Below are 22,444 nucleotides of genomic sequence, written 5' to 3' on the forward strand. Positions count from 1 at the left end.
TACGCATAACTCGATTACCAAGGGATCGATGTGGGGAAGTGTCACTCTGGCCAAATCTGAATCGTCAAAAGCAATGCTCGCAGCTTCATGGGGCTGTTTAGCTGGAGTGAGTTGATTTTAAGGGTTGGGATTCGACTGAATCGTATACACCGCGGATGACATTGGCAGGCTATAAATTATATGGATCACGCCGAGTGGAGGGAAATCCTGTCGTAAGGCTATTGTTTTGGTTGAGTTGTCTTTTCGGACGTATTGTTGTAGCCGACCATCTTGTACCGATACCTCAAGGTGATCCTTCAATGCATAACAACTCTTAGTATCATGGCCGTGATCCTTGTGATACTCGCACCGCCTATCCCGTCTTTTCGTTTCGGGAGGTCCCACCATTTTGGGCGGTCATTTGAAGAACGGAAGGTGTTGGACTTTGGACATAACAACGTTAATCGGCTCTGACAACTCCGTGTATTTCTTGTCTGCGCGCCTGCCATTGACTTGTAGTTGTTTATTTGCTTGGTGAGGGCATTGGTCGCTTGATCGGTGAGAATCTCGTCTCTTGTCTCGTTTAGCCCGATGCTGTGGTTCAGGGTTTTGAGGTGGTACAAAATTTAACGGCTGAACAATTTCAGAACGGGTCGTCTTGTTGGCCACGTTTCCGGCTTTAACCTGCAAGGCGTCATCTTCCACTTTGTAGTATTCTTCAACTTTCTTCATCAACGCCCAGACTGTTTTTGGGGGTTTTCTAGTCAAGGAGCTACGGAGAGCACTGTCAGGATGCAAACCCATTTTAAAGGCGGTGATGGCCATGGAGTCGTTGCAAGCGTCATCAACAAGATTAAAGCATTTCCAATAGCGTGCCGAATACGCTCTTAGTGTTTCTCCTGGCTGGATCTGCATTGCCCAGAGAGAGTCAGCTTGTTTCGGCTGGACCTCGTTGGTGATGAATCTTGCCCTGAAGGATTTTTGTAATTGATGGAAACTCTTAATCGACGCCAGCTCCAACTTATAATACCATCTGACTGCTAACGGTCCCAAATTGCTTGAAAATATTCTGCACATGAGAGCTTCGTCGTTTGCATACAACGTCATGGCTTGCTTATAGTGACAGATATGATCCGTGGGATCCGATTTCCCGTCATACAAGGTGAACGACGGGGCTTTAAACTTCTTGGGTAGTATAACCTTTGCGATCTGTCGCACAAAGGGATCGTGCTGGTCCTCTTCATCTGAACCATTTTGTCTTCGCTTACGCCTTATACGTGGACTCTCTTCAGAGAAACTGGTAGTTTCGGGTCGTTCCTTCTTCTTGGGCTCCGGGGATAATGAGTCGGAGTCGCTGTCAGTGTCTTGTTGTCGGGCTCGAGGTCGTCAACCACCTGCCCTCAGAGGTCGTTCTGGATCTTGCTGTACAACTTGTTTGGACTTCACCACTTCCAAGGCCAAATCCTGATGGAGACGTTTGTTCTCAGCGAGACGTTCGTTCTCAGCGATCACATTCTCCAACCTCTATTCGTTTTGCTTTGCTTGTTCCATGATCGCTTGCATTGTCTCATGCGCTGAAGTTGAGGGTGAGTCGAAGTTCAAGGCGCGTCTCGCGGCGATAGTCTCTGGTCCTAGCATGTTTGTTGGGGTGAGATCATCTCTCGGTGTAGTTTCATCAGCGATTATCGGAGGATCTTCTGTTGCGCCTGCCATGGATGTGGTTGAGTATTCCCACAGACGGCGCCAATTGTGGGGAAGGTGGTTTGGAAATACTATTTGGATCCCGGGGGACGCTTGTGATCCTCTGCTATTAACCTGAAAATGAATAAACACTCCGGTTGGGGGTGCTAGAATTAGCACTCCGACGGACAAGTCAGTCTCTACTCTCTAGATTACTTGTATTTTAAGTTAAGTGTATTGATTCTCACATACCTCTTTCTAGCTGATGTTCTTCTATTTATATCTTTTCTTTCTTGGGCCTCGGGGCTGGGCCCACTTTCGATTCGTCGTATAACTATTTACTTGGCTCCTTTTGTTGCAAACTGCTTTCCACTCGGCCCCTTACTCAACTAGCTATTTGGTCGAATAGGGCATGATTTAAATGTGTAAGACGGGGCTGAATGCGATGTGTATATTTCGACTCTCCAGGTCCAATTATTCGGCCTATTTACGTCTCCCAATATTCGTCCCCCACAGTATATTTTGTGTTATTTAGTTGTAAGATTAAAAAATTCGTCAATTTTATTAGATATAATAATAGCTATTAGAATGTAATCGGTATAATAAAATTTGCAATCAAATAATGAAATATGAGTTTCATTAATTAATAATCGCAATCATATGAATCCATTCAACCAAACAAACTTTTAATGTTTGAAAATCATTAGAATACAAAAATGATTTTTGATTATTTATTTCACAATAATCACATTTTTAAATTATGTAAGAATCTTTAGTTGCGTTTGGTAGAGTTTTTTAAATATGATTTGAGAATAGAGTTGTATTTTGAGTTTGTGAGTTTTGAAATTATGATTTGAGTGTGAAAAGTTTGTTTAGTGAATGAGTTTTGAAAAGAGTTTTGAATTGATTGGGAAATATTTGATGTAACATATGATATTTAATACAAAAACTTACAACTCATAACCAAACACACAACTCAAAATTCTATTAAAGCTCATAAAAAAAATTTAAAAATTCAGAAAATATTTTTTATTGAATATACAAAAATTAACATGTGTCAGTTGCGCAAAAAAAAAAATAAAAAAAAATTAACTGTTCCGGTCAACTGGCTGAATGACCAGTGAGACGTCGTCCTGTAGGACGTCCAGTGGAACGACCGATTAGTCCAAATTTTCCTGCGTTCGACTACATTTTCAAAAGTGAGTGTGGAATTAATTTTTAAAAATCATAAACAAACACCATGTTCAAATTAGCCAGAGCTCCACCAAACAGAACCTTTATTTTTCATAAAATTCTCACATTTTTTAAATATATATTATTTTAAAATAAAATAATAATTAAATTAAGAATATTTTTTAAATTTTATTAAAATAAGATTCCCATTCCCTTCAATTTTTTTTGTCGTCTATTTGCAACCTGTTAACATATATATATATATATATATATATAAACGTCTTGTTTGGAAAGTTAATTATTTTAGTTAATTTTTTGATTATTTTAATTTGATTAAAATAGTTGTATTTGAGAAGTTTTTTTAATTTTTTTTTGTAGTTAATTTCATGATGGTAAGAAAAAAAAGTTAAAAAATTATGAGTTAGATGTGACATTTTATTTTATTAACTATTTTAATATATTTTACCTTTTAATAGATTATTTTAACCGAACTCTCTTTCTAAACACTCCAAAAATATTATTCGGTTAACTAGGAATGGACCATGTCGTGTGATATTTTGTAGTGTCAATTATTTTTATTAAATCTATTCTCTTTGTTTTGTTTCAGTTTTCAAAATTTACTTCTAAAAAAAATTTACCTTTCCATTTTTCATTTTTTTTTTGTTTTCATTAAATTTTTTAATATTTTAAGCATTTTTTTAAAAATTTTCGACACACTTAACATAAATATACTTAAAAAATATAATATTTGTCAAAAAAAAATCTTTAAAAAATTCATTAAATACCAAAAATATTAAATAAAATAAAATAAAAAACAAAAACAAAAACTTAGTATATTTTCATATTTTTGTGTATATATTAATTTTTAAAAATATTTTTTTACAAATATTTTACTATTTAGATATATCTAAGTAAAGTGCATCTAAAAAAGTGAAAAAAATTGCTTAAAATTTTAAAAATATTCACTAAAAATATTTTTAAAAAAACACGAAAAGCCAAAAAAAAATCAATTTTTAAAAAATTGAATTCAGAGAAGTAAAACTTAAGACACTAATTAGTAGTTTATTTTTTAGTATTAGTATATCATTTCATTTATATTCATATCAATCTACTAACTAGGGAAAATTAGTACTAGTTGTTTGTGATGTGCTATATAAATGCACTTTTTGACTTTTTGGTTAAAAAATTAGAGAAAAAAATATGTATATTTAGAATAACTTTTTGACTTTTTACAAAAATATAAATAATAAAAATATTGTAGTAAAATCAAAATGATAATTTTACCCTTTTGATTTTTTGACTTTTAACTTTTTAACTTTTTGGGTAGTTGAATTCAAAGGGCAAAATAGGAAAATTAGTCAAAATCCCTCCATTAGACCCTTATTTGGTAAAAATAACAGTCAAATTTATTTTTCTTCATAAACCCCCTAAAGAGAAAACACATAATTGAGTAAAAACAAAGTAAAATATCTTTTTTTTTTTTTTTTATTCTTTTCTGAGACAATATTGCTAGAGTAACATGTTACTGTCAAACAGAGTAACATGTTACTGTTACTGTTTACATTAATTTCAACAGTAATAAAATTGTTTTTATAAAAGAATTCCATAGTCAACATGGATCTTATTTGATAGATTTTGATGAGAGAATTCTAAAAATATTAATTTTATTAAAAACCGACATCTACATCAAAAGTTATATTATTTTAAAGTTTAATATTTTAATAATAGTGATATTCGTTGGACTTTTCAAGGAATTTTTTGTATTTGTTGTTAAGGGGTTATTTGTAGGGATGACAATTTGAACCCGGTCCGACAGAGACCCGATCTCCCGACCACGATTAGAATAGGATTTTCCTGAAAATTACCCCCTATAGGGCCCGGGATGGTATTGAAAATTGAATCCCCGACAGTTTTCAGACCGGGAGCGAGGATAGGTTCTCCGTCCCGACCCGAATTATCCTCGTATAATTCCTCGAATATTCCCTATATGTATATATATGTTTGAGTCTGCCTCTCTCACTCATATTCATTTCATTTCTCGAAGCCCCTCTCTCTCTCTCTCTTACTCTCTGCGTAGCTGGTCTCACGACATCGACGACAATCTCCCTTTTCCCATCACTGTCGATCGCTATTGTCTTTCCATTGCCGTTGTCTCCTCTCAATTACCGTTGTCCGCTGTTCCTCCTCCCCATCGCCGCTGTCCTTCCTCCATATCGTCGTCGTCTTTCCATCGCCGATGTCTCTCCTCTCCATCACATCTGTCCCTCCTCCCATCATCGTCAGAGTTCTGTCGCATCTCCATCGCTGACGATTGCTATCGTCTCTTTCTCTCTGTGAATGTGTTAAATTTTTATTTATTTTTTATTTTTTTTTTTTACATTTGAGCTCAGATCTGTTCGATCTATTGAATATATATGTTAAATCTGGTGTTGAATATATATTTGAGCTCAGATCTGTTGAATATACATTTGAGCTCAGAGTTCTATTGTTGTTGATGATGATGAACATATATGATTGTTATTGTTATTGTTATTGATGAATATATATGTTGAATCTCTGTTGTTGAAAATATGTGTTTGTTGTTGTTTTTTTTTTATTTTGGTCAGGGAGTTTTCAGGGTCGGGGAAACCCGATCCCCGTTAGGGGGCGGGTGCTGAGGCGGTGATAAGCTTCCCATCGGGGATCAGGGCCAGGGCTGGGGAAATTTCTACCATCGTGGATCAGGGACGAGGAGTGTGATCCCTGGCCCCAACCCGTTGTCATTCATAGTTGTTTGCGACATGTTATATAAGTGCACTTTTTGACTTTTTGGCTAAAAAAGTAAAGAAAAAAAATGTATGTTTAAGATAACTTTTTGACTTTTTAAGAAAAAATGTGTAATAAAATATTACAGTAAAATCAAAATGACCGTTCTATCTTTGTTGACTTTTAACTTTTTAACTTTTGGGTAGTTGAATTCCCCACAAGCTTCTTCCAAATAATATTAACTTTTTGGCTTTTGTAGATTATAACACCCCAACCCTTTACATATCATCGATATTATCCGCTTTGGGCCACGCCGGCACGAATTTGTTTTTCCCAGTGAGTCACCCATCCCATAACTACTCCAGCCTAAGCACACTTAACTGGGAAGTTCTGTTAGGGATTTCACTACTCTGAAAAAGGCCTCGATACTATATAAGGGTCCAAATTTTTACTTTTATAGCCTAGAAACTCCCCCTCCATTCCCGATATAGGACACTGAGACCTTATAATCCACCCCCCTCAGAGTTGCACGTCCCCGTGTAGTAGCTTACCAGCTCGCAAGCCCGCTCACGTGCACCAAGAGACACTAGGGGCCCACACTCAGTACTCCGGAGAGTCAGCTTTGATACCATTTATAACACCCCAACCCTTCACATGTCATCGATTTGAGGCCTCCTCCAGGGTGGTGAAATTCCTAGCAGAACTCCCCAGTTAAGCATGCTTAGACTGGAGTAGTTCTGGGATAGGTGACCCATTAGAAAGAACAAATTCATACAGGCGTGGCCCAAAGTTGACAATATCGATGACATGTGAAGGGTTGGGGCATTACATATTGTATCAGAGCTAACTCTCCGGAGTACTGAGTGTTCTCTTAGCATATGTTAGCCAGCTTGCGAGCTGGAAAACTACTGTACAGGGACATGTAGCCCTAAAGAGGATGATTGTAAGGTCTCGATGTCCCACATCGAGCATGGAAAGGGGAGTTCCTAGGCTATAAAGTAAAAATCTAGATCCTTATTTAGCATCGAGGCCTTTTCCATGGTGGTGAGATCCCTAGCAAAACTCCTCAATTAAGCGTGCTTAGGTTGGAGTAGTTATAAGATGAGTGACCCACTGGAAAGATCAAATCCGTGCGAGTGTGGCCCACATCGGGAATGGAGGGGGAGTTCCTAGGCTATAAAATTAAAAATCTTGACCCTTATATAGCATTGAGGCCTTTTCTAGGGTGGTGAAATCCCTAGCAAAACTCCCCAATTAAGTGTGTTTAGGCTAGAGTAGTTTTAGGATGGGTGACCCATTGGGAAGAACAAATCCGTGCGGACGTGGCCCAAAGTGGACAATATCGATGACATGTAAAGGGTTAGGGTGTTACAAGTGGAATCAGAACCGACCCTTTGGAGTACCAAGTGTGGACCCCTAGTGTCTCTCAGTGCATGTGGGCGGGTTTGCAAGCTGGCAGGCTACTGCACGGGGACGTGCAGCCCTGAGGAAGGTGGATTGTAAGGTCTTCGTGTCCCACATTGAGAATGGAGAGGGAGTTCCTGGGCTATAAAAGTAAAAATCTGGACCCTTATATAGTATCGAGACCTTTTCCCGGGTGGTGAAATCCCTAGCATAACTCTTCAGTTAAGTGTGCTTAGGCTGTAGTAGTTCTGGGATGAGTGTGACCCAAAGCGGACAATATCAATGACATATGAAGGTTTGGGGCGTTGCATAAGTTATCCCAAACCAAGCCTAAAACTTTATTATGAGGGGGTTTTGACTAAATTCCCCTATTAACTATTATACTAAAAAAATATACTCTTAATTAAAAACATGTATTAAATTTTAAAAAAATTAATATAAAAATGTATAATTATTTTTTTTATGTCAAATTTACATAAATTTGAAACTAACCCAAAATTATATTTTGTTAAAAAATTTCGTTCTTAATAATGAATTATTTAAAACTTGTTTAAAAAATGGACAATCTTCAAAAATATATGTTTTGTTTATGACTTAATTATAAACCAAATTTAGTCAAACAATATGTAAATCATAAAGTATTATGACGCAGCGGATAAAATATCAGAATCATACCTTTTTGCGATAGAACCCCGTGGGTAAATCACGTGCTTCCAGAATCTGAACAACGAACCTAGCAGTGGAGTGATACTACAAAATGAGTATCACCCACATAAGTCACAGTGCAAAATGGCTTAATCGTTGTTTAACGGGAGAAAGTTAGAGAGAGAGAGTCTGGGAAAAAAAAGGTTATGGGTAAAAACCCCATAACGTATCTAATATACGTATATGATATATCAATGTATTATCTAAACTATATAATCAGATATATATCCACCAATATCTATCTATCCATCTATCTATATATATTGATATAATAGATATAGATATCCTGAATAGTTATCCAAATAAGTTTTGAATTAAAATTCAGACTTACATGGATAAGGTTCAAGAGGTTCAGGTTCAAGAGGTTCAAAGGGACATGCCACATGGGTGCCCAATTTCTAACATCTCCCACTCGCACATGAGTTGGCATGACATTGCCACATCTCTATTTCAATCTCCCCAAAAATGAACAATCTCATACTAGCCAATGCACCGTGCGACTACTGAGAACACCTGCATGTGAGAGCTCTATACTAGAAACTCAAAAATGAGCCAGCATAGAGACATCAACCCAAAAAAGAACAGAAATAGTGTCTCATATACCCCAGACCCATCTAATTACACCGGTCTAAAAACATCTTTAATCCCTCAAAAAGAGCATGTTTGACCCTCTCAATTCTTGCAATATATTCACACTCAATCCGTCTCTTATACAGAGCGATGTGAGTTGCCGGCAGTGAATATACAACAGTGGTGTAATACTAGATGATCTTCCCTTTGCCCTCATGCCATTTAGTTTAGGATTGACCGCTTTCCTAGTGATGTCCCTTAAGGCCGAATCATACATGACCGCAAGTAACATACCAAAGTAGCAGAACATCAACCCCTTACCTTATGACATAGTCAAAAGTCACAAAAGGGTACATAAATGAAAGTCATATTACGTAAGACTCACACGGTGAGGAAACAGTGATTCATTCTCTCACCTCATTACTCGGTCGCCAAGCACATGTAGTATGAATACATGTTACGGTGGAGTAACTCTTCCAAAAGAGTGACGTCATACTCGATACACCGTACATATATTAGTCTAGTCGTTTTCTAGCGCCTAACCCGAATTCTCTATTCGCTCGCATTTCAGGCGCCAAATGAGATCTCGCATCTGGTTAATCATAACAGGCACAACATGGAAAGTAGGTACTAACATTCATGTTTGGTCCTTAACACGACCCCATCTTGATTGTAACCAAGGCGACATGCATAGTGGATAATTTAAGCCTCTCTCGGCTCCAAATAAAAATAAACCACTAGTTTAATCCTTGCTCGCTCCCAAGCGCCAAAGGCGATTGCTCGTGTGAGTGAGCTGATCTTGCCTGCTGACATCATCATCTGCTAATCATTATGACGCAAGCCATAATAGTGTCAACATCCCATCATCTCACAACAAATAAGTGATCGATTTTAAAAAACACAACCACAGTCTGCACAATTCTAGATTCCAAACATAAGCCTTATCAGCACCTCTTGCGATAAGCATATACAACGGAATCCACCATTTGCGCCTCACATGAAGTGGTTCAAGATCACTACCTCTTGCGCAATTACCTCTCTAAAGATATTATGGTGACCAATTTGTGTTCATTCTTAATGCGCCCAACTAGCGCAGATGCGCCTAACTAGCGCATTGAATCTTACAATGAGCAAATTAATATACTATTAGTAAAGTATTCTATTCGCAGTCTAATGAGCAAAGTCAATTGTGATACCCCTGTTCCGTAATATGTTAATTGGTCCTTAATCTAAGTATGATTATGTGTTTAATATGATTTTGTATGCCATTATGTGAAAATATGTGGCTTTGAATTTCTATCTGTTCACCGTAGGAATATCTGTTTGATTATCTGCTTTGGAAATTAAATAGAAGGCCTTATCGGCCACAGAACCCGGAATTGATTATGCCATTATGATTAGCGTGATTTTTAGAGCCTACAGTGAAATTTAATTGAAAACTGATTCGGACCAAATTAAGTTGATTAAATTATTGAATTAGTGCCCAATTATTTATTATTATTAAATTAAGTTAGTGGGAATTGTTGTAAAAGGGGCACCACACCTCCATTCTCCTATTTTGTTGCATCTTGGCTGATTTTTGACTCTAAGAGTAGAGAGAGGGTCAGCTAGAGAGGGTAAAAAGAGAAAAGTTGTGTTTGGCTCAAGTTTGTGGAGAATTAGAAGATTAAACCCAAGATTTTGCTATAGATTGGGAGAATTAAGCTCCTAGGTGAGTATCTCATGGATTCTAGTTTGTAATTTTGTGTGTTCAAGATAATTGGGTAATCAAGAGTAAGTTTGACATGAATTTGGGTTAGTTTTGTTGAATTGAAGGTCAATGTATGCATGCATGTGTGTAGTTGTCTTGAATTTGCATATTTGGGCTTGAATTACATGACTCATGTTGAATATTGGTTGAAATCCATGTGTTTGACCATCTTTTCATCATATGGGATGAGAATGAGGGTTATATGTCACATGCATGTACAATCTATGGGAGTAGAAGCTTTGAATGCATGAAGTTGCTATGTTAATAATGAATTTTGTGGAGAATGAGCCATGCATGGGTTTGATTTATGAAATTGAGCTTCAAAATGTTGTAATCTAGTGTTTGTACCATGTTAGTACACATATACATGAAGTTTGAGTCAAAATCATGCATTTGGAGCCTTTGAATTTGAATTTGAAGTTGAAGTTCAAGAACATGTTCTGGATTTTCCAGAAATTTGAAGTCCGCTCGAGCGGGGAAACCGCTGCTCGAACGTGAATTTCGTGCTCCCAGTATTTTTGCAGACTTGGATGTCCGCTTGAGCGGGGAAAGTCCACGCTCGAGCGGGGAGCTATGTAGATAGACCTTCAGCTCGAGCGTTCGAGTTCACGCTCGAGCGTTAAAATGATGCATCCAGCACTTTTTGCAGACATGGCGTCCGCTCGAGTGGGGAGCCAAGAAGAGAGGCCTTCCGCTCGAGCGCTAGACTTCAAGCTCAAGTGTAATTTTGATGCTCCCAGTACTTTTGCAGGCCTCAAGGGTCCGCTCGAGCGAGGACCCTGTTTTCTGAAATTTTGTTTATGCATTCTGAGTTCCGTTTTCTGTTCTCTTTCACTTTTAAGTACTCTTAGGCATGCATTGAGCATTGTAATTGAATTAAAGAGATAAGAATAAAGCCTAAAGAGAAAAATGTGAATTTAAGAACGGATTGAATTGTTGGTGACCCTTTTGTGTTCATGGACTGTGTAGGGTCGAGCTCTAGGGCAAACCAACCAACCGATCACTGTGAGTAATATCGATATTTTAAAGTTTGTAAATTGTCCAATTGCTTATTTCTCTACCAGATTGCTAGTTTGAATTATGGACAACCGTTTTGACATAAATGAATGGGCCGAAGGCCATTTTGACATAAATGAATGGGCCGAAGGCCGTTTTGACATGAATGGATGGGCCGAAGGCCGTTTTGATATGAATGGATAGGCCAGAGGCCGCTTCGACACAAATGAGTGGGCCAGAGGCTGTTTGACAAGAATGAAAGATAAATGGGCCAAAGGCCAGTATGTTTGAAACCACAGTCACTTGACTTAAATTGCGTATATAAATGTTAAATAAAAATGTGAATTGGGCCCAAGGCTGTTCGAAGTATGTTGTTCTACATATTGGTTGTATCTTCTTATTTGATATTATTCACTGGGCTATCGCTCACGCTCATTCATGTGTTTGTAGGTGAGCCAAGAGAGGTCCAGACCCAGCCCCAGTGAAGTCTGTATGGAACAACCGAGTTTTGGAGAGTCAGCCATAGTGTCTCACGCACGAGACCTGTCTTCGCCTTTTTGCTATGCTATTTTATTTTTGTCATGTTGGCGAGGACTTTACATATGTCTGTATATAGTTGTCATGGGTTGACTTAGTTTTTGGATGATCCTGTTTGTACAGAACTTATGCTACTGCATTTCTGTTGTGAGTTATTAATGTATATATGTTTGGTTGTATGGATGTGCCATGTAAGCACAGCTTTATGGACAAAGTTTTGAACTGCTTTCGTTTGGCCCCCAATATCTCTATTAAAAATACATTTGTTTTGGTTTGAGGCCGTAGGTAATCTCATGATTACTGGACGGTTATGTCCTTAACCCACCGGGGCGGGTTCGGGTCATGACATCAATGTTTAAACAACTCAGTTGACCATTTACCAAAGATAACACTTATCATGCCGAATACGCCAACAAAGCGTACTTTAGGTCCCACAACAAAGAAAAGATCAAGGAATATAGGTCATCTGTTTCTCCCAAAGACAATCCGAGGATACACTCAATAGCTAAGGCTTTGGCTTTTACCGATAGGTAAGTTAATGGGTTTGCAATTTTGCATCTAGAATCATTCTAGGATATTTCTTATGTAAGTCATCGAAGACAAACCAAGAATTTTCCCAAAACAATCCCTAAGGATCGTACATATAAGTTACATCACCCATGTCCATCATATCTAAAATAGAGGACTGCTCACCCTAGGTGGCGACAACCTTATAAATTCCTGGCTCATAATGACTAAGTAAGGAAAAACTTCTTTTGGACCATTGATCATGCCGCAGTGGTCTTCATCGATCATCGTTGGCCTATCATGGCTTGACGAAATCTAAGAACCACTATTTGGATAACTGTTTTAGGCTGTAAAAGATTTATTGGAACTAGCAACCTTTTTGTGCTCCTAACTTTTCACCATAAAAGCATAAGGTAAATCCCTACAGATCTACTTATCCAATTCTCTAACGAGAAAGTTGGGTCACAATGTCCACAAATCAATGTTCCGAACTTATGTCAATCATAGCCTAAGTCGAAATAACCTCACTCCCCAGGAGGAAGTTTTCTCATGGTCTACACTTTTCTCAATGGTGCGACTTTTCGGTATCTAGCAAGCCTTATGCCTCATCAACGACTATCCAAATTGCGCATAACCTCAGAACAGTTTCGCGTCATAATGAAAAGTCAACCAAATTATAGAAATTGTTAATCCTCAAAGACTTTGTCTTAAACTGCGCAACATTGATCTACTTTCTAAAAGCAGGGAACTAGAGCCTTTGGCATTATCCTAGGCTCTTTATCATCTTGCGGAGCAATCATGAATGTTTCCTTCTCAATCACCCAGTGATGACGTGGACAATTTTCATATTCGCTACCACACAACTAAGAATGTAGAGTATTCTTCTCTAATGGAGTAATCCATTAGTAGGCACATCGCTCCCACTGTCCCTAGGATATTGGAAATTTCTTTCTATTCTCAACTAGGCTACATAGAGCGCTATGCTTAGAATTCTCTATCTTATAGAGTTCCAAAAACTCTATTCACGTCACCTTTACTAAGAAAACTTTATGTGACTTAGTTACACTCCCACAAAGCTGCTTACCTATATGCACATGACCCGGAGGGTTTACATGACAGCATATAATAATGCCCCTTGTGACCCTATGTGTTTACAAGACAGCATACAATAATGCGCCATAAAACTCTAGGTCTTAACTTCACAACCTTATGAGAAGTAAAAATAAAGATAAGCTGCTTAACGGTTACAGATCGCCCATAGATGGCTCTCCACTAACCCATTACATAAATGGAGTGTAAAATTTGATATGGAGGGCATTTAGTTAGGGATATAGGCAACAAACTAAAGTGCAATTCCCAATTGGGAAACATTTTGCGCCATCATCCACGTAACATTAACAATACTTAATTCATTATCTCTACTACACCATTGTGTTGTTGAGTATTAGGAATAATCAATTTTCTAAGCATCCATTTCTCTTCATAGAGTTTTTTCTAAAATAACTCAAATAGATACTCGCCACCTTGGTCAAAACTAAAAGCACGAAAGCTGTTATCTAATTGATCTCAACCTCATATGCGCAATGTCAAAAATCATCTCAAAACTTTTGACTTATGGGAGATCAAATAGTCTTGACTTAGATGCGTATCGTAATCTATAAATGTGTCGAGATTGAGGCTTAGCTATCATACCCTTACACATATTTAGTCACAAATATCATAGTGGACTAAATGCGCCAAAACAAATGACCTTCTACGGCTTTCCTACTTACTTGTGCGCACCCATTGCGAACAAAGTTACACATTCACATGACAGTAGGATGTCATAAGCGAGTGGGCCCGAGAAGGCCTACTCAAACCATCGTGTCATCATCTCATTAATGTGATTAAGTATAATACGCCACTGGTCATGACCAATGTCATAAACTAATTCCAATTATCTTATTGTGTGAGTTCTCGAAGACAAGTTTTAAAGGTTTAGGCCCAACTAGGTAATGACTCGCGACTAATTCATATTCACTAGATCATAAAGGATGTCATGGAGATATCAAGTGCGCCTAAGTCGCAAATTTAACTAGTAAGTGCTAATCCCCTACACCTTCAAGTTAATTTTATTCTCCATAAACTTTACTACATCTAGTTGAAAGATGACGATACTCCTCTTGCCATATCTATTTCTTGCTTCATAGTTACTTGCAATTAATTCTACTATCCACAAGAAGGAGAGAATAATCTATCAACTATGACAGCTCCTGAAGTAACTTAGGCGCGAATTAGGCTAAAGAGTCTAATTCAACACAATGCTCTCACGAGCCATGCGTCAAATTCTTAGAGTCATAACAACCTTGTCGACCTTGACCTTTTCATTACTATGCTGCAACGTTTGCGCTTAGTGGTAAACGTTATTCAAAAACGTTAGCCTAGCTAAGGAATCATACAAAGAAGCCCCTCTTCATGTCTCATACTCAAGTATGGAAACAGTAAGTGTCCAGACTTAGATAAGTTGGCAATGCTAATAGATTTTGCAGCCACTAAGTGCTAATCTTTTCATTTAGTGTTAATAGATTTTACAGCTTCTAAGCGCTAATCTTTTCACTTAGTGTTAATAGACTTTACAACTTCTAAGCGCTAATCTTTTAACTTCACGTGATATTTCAACGCACATTATTATAGTGCATGAAAGTTTGCTCAATCCACTCCAAATAATTGGGTAGAGAGCAAAACACTGCTCATACTGGCTACTCGTCTTACACTTAATGACTAATTTATTTAAGCTTGCATTTCTGGGATGACGTGACTCTTGAATGTTACTTCATCCAATGATGTAACACTATTTACAAGTCAAATTACAAATTCAATCCGCGCAGCTCAATAGTCAAGATCATATACAGATTTATTGAGGGCTTGCTAATTTCATAACTCCAAAACTCGCCAATCAAAACTACATAGTGTGCCGCTAACCATAGCGCACACATCAAATTTTGTTGTGCCAAACAAGACAACAAAATCAGGGCGACTTTGAGTCATGTTGCCTTACTTTGGCTCAATTAAGGTCTGACCTAAAGTCTCCAAGACTTTTGTTTATCTAAAGAATAGGATTACATTGTTCACATTTGAACATCTCTACTAAGTCTAGGTTAACCAAATTAACATCCATAAGCTAAGTCAATTTAGAGAGAAATTCGCATTGAGATTAATTTTTTTTTATTAGCATAATATAATTTTGCCGCAAAAATCTAAATTAAATAGTGACAATATTACACAAGTCGCAAGATCGAAAATCCGCTAAGCTCGTAATCATCTCTTGCGCCACAGGTGACAATTATCCAAAATTTAATTTAATTTATGCGCAAAATATTAGTTTTCGAGAGTAAATCTACAAAGATTGCTCTCAACCGAACAACCTCCCACTGACTATGGCATGTCTAAAAGCATGATAAAAAATTCTAATTCCATGCAATAGCATCATAATATAGATTCACAACCAACTCATGCTATGTCACAATTAATAATGGAATTTAAACAAATAACAATTGATCATGCTATTCTAATTACAACATATTAGAAACTCTAGGCAAAAAACAACAATATGTTGTATTTAATATTCAAATTATGCCATAACAGAAAGTATATCACTTCTGAAATTTTCTGGTATTTTCTGAAATTTTAAATAACTAATAAACACACATAAAATTAGAAATAAATATTCCAAAATCTGGTAAAATGCAATAACCATACCAGTAAATAGTAAACTACAACAGTAGTCTACAATAAAAAATTTAGCCCCAGAAACTTAATCATGCAACACCAGATGCATTTTAAAGTAGAAATAATGAATTATTATTTTAGGAAAAACATTTTTTATTTTTATAAAATTTTAAAAATTTTACAGAAGATAGAAAAATTAATTCTAAGTCTAATGGTCCCAACCATGCTTAAAACAAAACTATAACGAATTAATTATGGCCATTTAATGCGATTTTGAATTTAAAACAAAACAAACAGCGCCTTAGTACCAGCAGCCAAGCCAGCCAAGCCGCGGAGGAAAAATGGTGCGGCTCAGCAGGCGGCTCAGGGCGCGGCTTATCGAGCGGCTCAGCGCGCGGCGCAAGCGTGCGCAGCACAGACGGCGCACGCGTGGACAGCGCGACTAACGCGCGTGTAAGTGCGTAGAGGCGCGTGACAGCACGTGGTAGCGCGTGCTCACCGCTGACGGCGTCATCTGGCGCGTAAGGCATACACGCCGCCTTCCGGGGTGTCTTCTGGTCCAATTTCGGTACACCCGAACTCCATTTTCCAAAAAAAATACATTTATGGCATTAAAAATGACATTAATGAATAGAAAAATGAAGTATTTTATGCTCTTAATCTAATAAGAGTGAACATCTTCCTCCTTTATTAATATTTATGCATATATCATGTATATATATTTATACAAAAATATACACATATTTTAATGCATAAAAATAAGTACGAAAATACTCATATTGGCTCTGATACCAATGTAAATCATAAAGTATTATGACGCAGCGGATAAAATATCAAAATCATACCTTTTTGCGATAGAACCTTATGGGTAAATCACGTGCTTCCAGAATCTGAACAACGAACCCAGCAGTGGAGTGATACTACAAAATGAGTATCACCCGGATTTGATGCTTTCAAAAAGGCTTTCGATTATCTATGTGAAAAGAGAAAGTCCAAGCTTTCGACAGTAGGCTTCACCTTGGAAACCCGCTATTTAGTTGGTGGCAAGACAGCTCTTTAGACCAATTACTAGAGGTAGCCCCGTGCTTTCTACTCATGACGTGTCTGTGAGTTTGGAATAGAATTCCGTAGAAAGAAAGAAGAAGAGGGGACCCTACAAATTAGAGGAGAAGATGAAAAAGAAAGGAGTATGACCCACACAAGTTACAGTGCAAAATGGCTTGATCGTTGTTTAACGGGAGAGAGTCAGAGAGAGTTTGGGAAAAAAAAATTTATGGGTAAAAAACCCATAACGTATCTGATATACGTATATGATATATCAATGTATTATCTAAAATATATAATCAGATATATATCCACTAATATCTATCTATCCATCTATCCATATCTATTGATATGATAGATATAGATATCCTGAATGGTTATCCAAATAAGTTTTGAATTAAAATTCAAACTTACATGGATAAGGTTCAAGAGGTTCAGGTTCAAAAGGTCATGCCACATGGGCGCCCAATTTCTAACACAATCAATCAGATCATGGATAAGATTTAACAATTCAAATTCAAATTAAGCTCATGAAACTTTCTTCATTTCACAACTCTAATTGAAAATAGCATTGGTTATAGATTGAAACAAGGAAAAATTGGTCTAGGGTACCTCTCCCACTTTTCATAATAGAAGAGATGCACAAAATTATTTTTTGATGTCTAAGGTCCCTCTCATTTATCACAGAGAAATTCTGCCCCTTCCTTTTGTCTACTCTCACGCGCACACACAGACATGTACATACATACATACATACATACATACATACATACATACAGAGATAGAGCAGAACCAGGTGTAGCCGACGGTGAAGAGGACGTAGCGAGGCACATGTGGTCCAGCAAAGTACCACAGCGTCAATACCACCATGCCCAATGTTAGAGGTAGCGAGATCAGATGGAACACCCACATCTGTCTCCTCTCTCTCTCTCTCTCTCTCTCTCTCTCTCTCTCTCTCTCTCTATACTCCCTTCTGTCCCTCAATTTCTCTAGAAATCAAGTTTCTGTCTCGATTTCAGGTGGGTGGTTTTGTTGGGCAAGAAGAAGATTGGAAAGGGAATCAATGTAAAAGGGTTACCAGACCCCGTCAAACGGAACTCTGATTGATGCTTTGAATCTGAAAATTTGAAACATCAGTACAGCCACTTACAACCAAAATACAGCACTGAATCTGAAAATTTTCAGTAATTTTCCCACGGTTTCTCGGAGATCAGACACATGCACAAGTGAAGGAGGTCAAAATAGGTTTTTTTTCTTTTTCTTTTTTTAAAAATTCTCCACCTTCTTAGTAGTAGAATTTCTTAAATTTCTCTGGATTCAACCCCGAGAAATTTGAATTTTCTCTGGATTCTGGGTTGAATCCAGAGAAAATTCAAATCTCTCTGGGTTCAAGCTTCCAGGAGTATTTGGCAATGGAACTGAATTTTCTCTAGATTGAGAATTTTCTCTGGATTGAGAATTTCTCTGGTAATTTAGCTCACAAAACGTCTATTTCGATTATTTTTTTTCATTTGAACTGAATTTTAGGTCAAATATTCAAAGAAACTAAATGTAAATTCAAAGAAACTAAATGCAAATTCAATGTACACTCCCAACTCAGGCACTAAATAATTAACAAGTCAACTTGGTTGTTAACCACAACTTCACATTTTATTCTGGGCAGAGTACAAGAACAAGCAAAAGCATCAAACTGACAGTTTATAGAGAAACAAACTAAAGAAGAAGAAAGCTTGAACAAGAAGTGTTGATCATGGCAGAAGGTGAAGACGAAGCTCCAGATATCAAGTCAACTCTTATGCTGATTGTTCTCACACTCATCCTGGTGATTATGTGCATGCCACCTTCAAGGCAACGAGCTGTGTCCGTATACCTTTGCTATTGAGAGATTTATCTCTGCAACTCATGTTTTTCATTTTCTCGTTCTTTAGTTTCTAGAACTGTACACCTCATTTTGGCTAGAATGAGAGGTAAATTTTAGGCATAATTGAATTTTTCTTAATTGAATTTTCTCTGGATTAAATTTTCTCTGAATTGAATTTTCTCTTGATCGAATTTTCTCTGGGACTGAAATTTCTCTGGATTGATGTTGAGGGACCTTAGACATCATGAAAATAGTTGATGTTCTTTATACTATAAAATCATAATATCAGGGACCTTAAAAAAAATACCTCTTGAAACAAATATCTATACAAGAATTTTATTGAAACTATGTACAAGATAGTTACTTTGATACCACGTCATAAATGATGTGTGCATCATATTTGATGGTTCAACACCCATTTTAACTGGCATTAGCTCTGTTAACTCCAGTCCTATTCCTACAACGGTCTAATACGACCATAAAAAGTCTTCCAACATTATTATTATTATTTATTTATTCCAATTTATCTTTGAGTTTGAGGGTGTTAAATATAATAACTATATATTTTGTCTATTACACGTATCATATTGTATTAATTATCATATTTAGAATTACTATCTTTAAATTTCTCTCTTCCTATATAAAGGAGTTTTATAAACATAATATTAAATATATCCATAATATAATATTATATTTTTCTGTCTTTTAGATATTGTAACAAACAATCTGGGAAAAAAAATGGGAGCAAGAAAAAGTAGGAGAGTGGAAGTTCAAAACGAAATTGTTCAATCATTTGTCAATAAGTACGGATAAGCAGGTAGGTGGAAGATGTAGATAGATAGATATTAAATTAAAAAATGGGTGCTGTTATGGTGTGCAACCCCTTAAGGTTGCACACCATATGCAACCAACACAAAGGGTGTAAGTGGAAGGTGTAAACATAAAACAGGACAACAAACAGAAAGACGTAAGTGTAAGGTGTAAGTTGCACACTTAAGAAAAGTCCTTAAAAAATTTGTCCCCCCCCCCCCACACACACACATTCAAATGGTCTCCATAGTTTATCCGTAATTTTATTTTGATTCCTACATTTTTAAGTGTATTATTCAAATGGTCTCCATAATTTATCCGTATTTTTATTTTGATTCTTGCATTTTTAAGTGTATTAATATTGTTCTTGTAGTTTGTTTTTTGGCTCAAAATGGTCTAATAGTTAACGATGGTTAGACATTTAGACGGAAAATTGACGCGTGCAAGGCACGTACGGGCCAATTTTGACTTTCTTTAATAATTTTGACTTTCTTGAGTGTTTTTGGATCAATTCAATTTGTTTAATAGATGTTTTATTTAATTTCATTATTTAATTGTTATTATTTTTTTAAATAAATTTATTTAAAAATTTAATTAAAAAAATAACATATATTTGTATTGATATTTTATTTTTTTAATTTTTAAAAATAAATTTATTTAATTGTGTAAAAAATAAAATAAAATAATTTTTTATTTAATCTAGTTAAAAATAATTAAAATATTAAAGATATGTTTAATATTGTTATTACTTAGTAAACAATTGAAAAATGACAAAATAGTCTTTTGCACATTTATCTTTATCCACTTCGTCCAACAAAATATTAGATTCATTAAAAATAGTTCTTTTCAGACATTTAATCCCATGAGAAAACAAATACGGGAGACACATCCTATCAAACCAAATAGCCCAGGAGATTCACAGTCACAGGATTCAAATCTGATGGATTCTAATCTCCCATTTTCTAATTGTTTACTAAGTAATAGCATGACGGTAAAATAAACATTTCACACATTAGTCCTATGGGATACGAATCTCATTAAAATAATCTCACCCTCTTCAGGATTGTTTAGTCCCTCATATGAGAGATATGGAGTCCGGTCGGACTCCATGTCTGGCGGACTAAATTATTAATAAAAAAATAATTTATTATTAAAATAGACATTTATAAATATATTAATAAAAAATATAGACATTTATAAATTATTTTTTTAGTGTTGTTAGTTTAAAATTATATATTAATAAAAAAATATAAATTGTAAATAATAAATAATAAATTTAATTTAATTTAATTAAAAATTATGGCTTTATAAATCAAAATTAAAATTAAAATTTATAATTTATAATTTATAATTTATATGAGGGACTAAACAATCCTAGGGGGTGAGATTATTTCCATGGGATTCGTATCCCATGAGACTAATGTGTGAAATGTCTATTTTACCGTCATGCTATTACTTAGTAAACAATTAGAAAATGGGAGATTAGAATCCATCGGACTTGAATCCTGAGACTGTGAATCCCCCGGACTATTTGATTGGATTGGATGTGTATCTCGTGTTTGTTTTCTCATGGAATTAGATGTCTGAAAAAGACTGTTTTTAGTGAATCTATTGTTTGGCTATACAAACTAGATGAGGATAAATGTGCAAAAGACTATTTTATTATTTTTTAATTGTTTACCAAGTAATAACAATATTAAACATATCTTTAATATTTTAATTATTTTTAGCTAAATTAAATAAAATTTTATTTTATTTTATTTTTTACACAATTAAATAAATTTATTTTTAAAAATTAAATAAATGAAATATCAATAGAAATATATGTTTTTTTAATTAAAATTTTAAATAAATTTATTTTAAAAAATAATAATAATTAAATAAAACATCTATTAGACAAATTGAATTGATCCAAAAACACTCAAGAAAGTCAAAACTGTTTAAGAAAGTCAAAATTGGCCAGTGTGTGCGTGTCGATTTTCCGTCCAAATGTCAAACCACCGTTAACTATTGGACCATTTCGAGCCAAAAACCAATCTGCAAGGGCAAAATTGATACATCTAGAAATGCAGGGAACAAAATGAAAACAAGGGTAAACTATAGGGACCATTTATGTAATTTGCCCTATATTCAATAATTTTGCTCAACTTAAATGCTTTCATGTGTTTTGGTTTTAATTTTCAGATTTTTTTTAAAATTTTTTTTTACTTTTTCATTTTTTGTATTTTTTTATTTTTACAAATTTTTTTAATATTTAAAAAAAATTAATTTTTAGACGGCGAATTATATTAACGGTCCCTATAATTTGGGAGTTGTGTCACTTTGGTTCTTGACTTTTCAATTGTGACACGTTAGACCCTAAATTTTGAATCTTGTTCGAAATAAGGGCAATTAAAGATACCATTGTTTAATTTCAAGAGGAAAATAGTCAATTTGATAAAATATAAACTAATTTAATAAAAAAAATGTCAAAAAATATTTTTAAATTTTTAAAAATTATTTCTACCCACTAAAGATATAATTATGTAAAATTAATATATCTTTTAGATATTTTTTCTTTTATTATGTGTTTGGATGATGATCATGTAATGGGTGGTTATTTTATTTTCATTAAATTAGTTTCTATTTTTTCTAAAGCAAATATTGCGACAACTTTAATATCATTATTAAACCAATCCATTAAATCAAAAACTAAAAAGATTTCATATATTTTCGTCTAGCATTGGCTAATATAGCCAATTTTTTTGTGTTGAGACTTTTTTAGAATGATTTTTTTAGCCTCGTTTATTTTGGATTTTTTTGACTTTTATGAGAGAAAAAGTGTAATGATTATGGATTGAATCTGATATTTTGTCTTATTAGTCTATTTTGTTATTTGTGTTTTTTTAGACCCAAAATGATAGCCAAACAAGGGCTAAATATATCGATTACACATTAAAATCCTAACAACCACCCATTACATGATCATCATCCAA

The sequence above is a fragment of the Camellia sinensis genome, chromosome 4, assembly GCF_055761805.1.
Source record: "Camellia sinensis isolate YWXY chromosome 4, ASM5576180v1, whole genome shotgun sequence".
NCBI classification, from domain to species: Eukaryota; Viridiplantae; Streptophyta; class Magnoliopsida; order Ericales; family Theaceae; genus Camellia; species Camellia sinensis.